Raw genomic sequence first — 5019 nt, 5'->3', positions numbered from 1 at the left:
TCAGTGGCAGCATGTGGAACCCGTGCTTTCAGAACAGTCCGTTACGACTTTCCTGTGGTCTAAGTGATAGGTAGATCCCACAAGTCTTTAAGGATGGCTGCCTATGTTGAAACTTTCTATTTCAATTCTGGTGGCTCCCAGAACTCAGCAAGCTCTTCCACCACTTATCCTTATTAACTTGGCATTCAGCTTCTGGAAAAACTTAGCATGATGTACAAACTCAGAGTTTCCAATTCTGGATCATTTATAAAATCTTAGGACTAATTCTAGCACACATTCCTAAGACGTCATTAATAGTTGTAGTTTTCTATTCAGAGAAGAATCATCCATCTATTCCTAAGTTTTATTTGAGTTCCCAGTTCTTCTGGTCTAGGTTTATTTTATTTTGGGACTAAATCCATGGGCCTATGCTAATTTGCATGTTAGCTTTAGATGGCCATCCATCTCTACCTGAGATGTGACTTTTTGTACAATTCGCTTTTAGCCTGAGACCCATTATTAAGACATGAGGACATGGAGTCCTCGGAATGGAATCACCAAGTCTTCTCCGACCCCAAGGACACAGCTATCCTAGCTCTTCTGCTAACCCCCCCTCTACTGGGCGCTGTGCCAACACAGCGTTCAGTCTTCACTAGGGGACACAAATTGCAATTCTAATTGTCTTACTGTCTTTGTAACCCAGAGATTTCTTCTCAGGAATTAAGTTACATAGCTGAAATTGATATTTAACTTTGTAAAGTTCAAGCGCTTGGGATGCCTGAAATCACTCTATGACATGAAGATCACTCACAAAGGCATCCCTCTGTTCTAGTGTTTTGTCAGCTTTTGAAATATTAGCCATGTGTGGATTTCAGTCCAATATGGGCTTCTTATGTACATCAGAGTAAGGAAATGCTGAGGAAACTCCATTGCTAGCCGTTGGGCTTTTCCTGCGATGATGATGATGATGATGATGATGATGATGATAATGGCAACAGGTGTGGCCACTCTGTATTTTAAAAGCCAAGAGTGAATCCTGTAGCATCCTTGATACTGTATTGTTTTGACTCCAAATTCCAACAATATAAAGGAAAGCTGAGCCTCTCTTGCATTAAAATGCATGACGGACAGCAATCGCCCTCTTGCTTGTTGGATGCATTGTTATTTACAAATCCATCTCCTGCTCCCTTATTTCCCAGATCCAGATTAATGTGGGCAGATGTCCTCAGAGCCCTGACTCAGAGCTTTGGTGAACCAGTTAGTTCTCTTTGAAGAATCAGGTCTGGACAAGCTCAGAAAGTTCCTGGAGGCAGGTTGGGATAGAACAATCCACCTACTTTTTTTCTGTATCCTCATATGCCCCTGAATGCCACCAATGTGTGTGCTACTCACACCTATAACCTAGTGTCCTTCCATTGTAGGGGACCAGCAGGGCACTGGGGGAATAGAGTGACTCCATACCTCTGACTCCTTCTCAGCCGCAGCCCTTCAAACTATTGAGTCTTCTCGGAGCTTTTTGATGCTTCTAATTAATCCATCCAACGAATCTGAGAGTTAGGAGTCCCAGGCGCAAGTTCTCATTTTGCTACTGAGTTGCCTTGGGCAAGTCGTTGGACTTTCTGGGGTCTTCCGATCTCAGTCTGGAGATGAGAATGTTAGATCCGATGGTGCCCCCCACTCCTTTTAGCTCCGGTACTCCATGCCTTATGAAGAATCTTCAAGTGTCTGCTCTGAATGAGGCATGTATCAGAAGTCCTGGAGCCGCCCTTTAGTAACTATGGTGCAGTTGGGGAGAGGAGGCATGCAAACAAGAGTCAAGTTTATCAGTCTCGGGCTGTGTGTTATGAAATGCCCAAGCAGCTGACTTCTGAGGCTCACAATTTTGATTGCAAATCTTGAAAATAATACTGATTATAGTTTGTAAACAAATCTGTGAGATCTTGGGAGGCCAAATAGCATTAACAGTCTTTTGCAATTTGTTGGCATAGGGACAGACATCTGCAAATTGTAGATATTTACATAGATGAAATACAATACTCTAACAGGATTAGACTACATTTCAGTAAAAATGAAATGTCCAGTCACCATATTATAAATTTAATTCCAACCAGAATCTTTATTAAGCCTTTTGGGGCAGGAGGACATGGGGATATAAACATTTTAAAACTCGGCTGCTCTCCAGAAACGAGCAGTCTAAAATGCAGCAATGTTCTTTCCAGTTGCCGAGAAGAGAATGTCCTATTTTAGTCACATTTAAGCAACTTTAATTGAACCATTAACTCCTTTTTAGCTAGTTCTTGAAACACCGGCAAAAAGTCAAGGTATGTACAGGTATTTAGAACAATGGCTACATTTTGTGTATTCTCAGCCATACTTGACAATGAGTCGGGGTCTTCATCAGACCACAGCCCTTAGTATAAAGGCCCTTAAAAAATGATTGTTGATAGAATGACCTTGAAATTCCAATATACCTGAAAGCCAATTTAATTAAAGAAAATAATTAACACTTGTACACTTGATAATTTTATAAATGGTTGGGATTTCCATTATTTTTCCATTTAAACCCCATTTTGCAAATGAGGAAACTGAGGCTTACAGAGATTAACTTACCCAAGATCACATTGTCAGGGCATCAAGGTTCCTCCGCCTTGAATTTTAAATTCTGTAGTTCTTTCCAAAGTCCTGATGGTTTAGAACACAGGTAAGTACAGACATAAGTAGGGTTAGAGATATTTCTCCCAATAATTTGATGTCTCTTGGAGGCGAGGAAGTCCTTGAGAAAGAAAAGTTTTTTGTTTGGTGATTTTTGTTTCCCTCTGCAGTCCCTCCCCCATCTCCCAGGCTTTCATATCCCTCGCCTTGGTTGCATGCACTGGATTTTCATTATATCATACTCAAGTATAAGTGTCAGAAAAAGACAAATAACACAACTTTGAGGATAATTTTTAAGAAGTCCTTCAGTGTTTAAAGTTTCCTTTTGGTGCCCAACGGGCATTGACAGTGCTTTTTTAACCAGAGGGGCATCTGGCTTGGTTTTTATTTCCCTCTACTGCTACCTGCTGGTGGTAGGTTTACAGTGGTATCTTCCAGAACATAGACGGTGTGATCATTCATGTTTCTAGAGCCAGATTCTCCTTAAGCCCTAAATCAGCATTTCTCAACTCTAGTTGCATATTAGAAACATATGGAATGTTTCCAAAAATACTGAGGGCCACGCCCATCACTAGGGATTTTGATTCCATTTGGTATGGGAAGCGGCTCATGCATTGGTATTTTTTGGAAACTCACCAGAGAATTCTAATATGTAGCCAGGATTGAGAACCACTGACCTTATCAATCAAATCTCACTAGTTACGGAAATAATTAGGAAGGTTAATGTAACTGTGAAAAATATGCAATTTTAGGAGCCTGGGTGGCTCAGTTGGTTGGGCGACCGACTTCGCTCAAGTCATGATCTCATGGTTTGCAGGTTCAAGCCCCGCATTGGGCTCTGTGCTGACAGCTCAGAGCCTAGAGCCTGCTTTGAATTCTGTGTTTCCTTCTCTCTCTGCCCTTCCCCCATTCAAGTTCTGTCTCTCTCTTCCTCAAAAATAAACATTAAAAAATGTATGCAATTTTGTCATATCTAGACCAGTTTTTTAATTTATTTCATACCCTTAATAAAATTCATTTTAGCTTTATGTGACTTTTATGAATTAAGAAAAATTAAATCAATTATTTTTCTCTACAAACTTTTAGGATTTTCCTCATGACTAAACAGGAAGCCAGCCTCAAAGGAGTCAGCTTTAGTATTTCTCACATATATTTATCACCTATGATATAAATACTAAAAATAAAATGAATTATGAAAAATGTATAATTCAGAGAGGTAGACTTGCATTTCAAATTAATGTTCCTAGAAAGCTAACTTTCCTTTACTACCGGAGTCCATGTTAGATTAAGAAATTACAGGCTTTTGGGATGCCTGTGTGGGTTAAGCCACTGACTCTTGACTTCAGCTCAGGTCATGATCTCACAGTTTGTTGGTTCGAGCCCTGTGTGGGGCTCTGGGCTGACAGCATGGAGTCTGCTTGGAATTCTCTCTCTCTGCCCCTCCTCTGCCTGCACACACATGCTCTCGCTCAAAATAAATAAATAAACATTTAGAAAAAGAAAGCAGAGGCTTTCTTACTATTTTAAGCAGGCAGATTGAAAAGACAATTATTCTGAGATGATTTTTTGTTCAGTCATGAAGAAAACTGAAATTTGCAGAAGGATAAAATAATGATTTAAACACAGAGATACCTATACTCACACACACAGCACACGCACATCATGTATTTCCACGCATATCCTATGTATTTTCACAAATTGCAGATGAGTGGAAATAAAGGTTTGGTCTTCTTGGAAGTGAATGTAACAAATGATTCACAGAACATCTGTTTGAGTAAGTAAATATTTATTCTGTGTTCCCAGGAGATATTCCGCACTCCTGCAGGTTAGGAAGTGTCCTCACGCCATAGCCAAGCCCCATCTCCAACCCGAAGGAAAACGTGGCAGATTATTCTGTACGCATTATTGCTGGGGTACTTTATATCTTGTCAGGACAGAATGCCAGGGTCTTTCGTCATCACCTGTACCTGCCAGGCCTTGTAGCCTTTGACCTGCTGGACTCTCTGGTATCAGGGAAACCGTAGGTGGGGCATCTTCTCCTTTACTGTGTGAACTTTCTGGAAAAAAAAAACCCACCTAAAACCAAACCCAAAAACAAAAAACTCACCTGGTATCTTTCAGCCTTTTGGTCCTTTCTTACCTTCAATGATTTTAAGAACACACAAAAAATTCACAATCTCGGGGCACCTGGGTGGCTCAGTCGGTTAAGCGTCGGACTTTGGCTCAGGGCATGATCTTACGGTTTGTGGGTTCGAGCCCCGCGTCGGGCTCTGTGCTGACAGCTAGCTCAGAGCCTGAAGCTTGTCTTTGATTCTGTGTCTCCCTCTCTCTCTGACTCTCCCCTGCTCATGCTGTCTCTCTCTCTCAAAAATAAATAAAACATTAAAA

The sequence above is a fragment of the Suricata suricatta genome, chromosome 2 (assembly GCF_006229205.1).
Source record: "Suricata suricatta isolate VVHF042 chromosome 2, meerkat_22Aug2017_6uvM2_HiC, whole genome shotgun sequence".
Lineage (NCBI taxonomy): Eukaryota > Metazoa > Chordata > Mammalia > Carnivora > Herpestidae > Suricata > Suricata suricatta.
The sequence above is the reverse complement of the archived record's forward strand: the minus strand, read 5'-3'. Positions refer to the sequence as shown.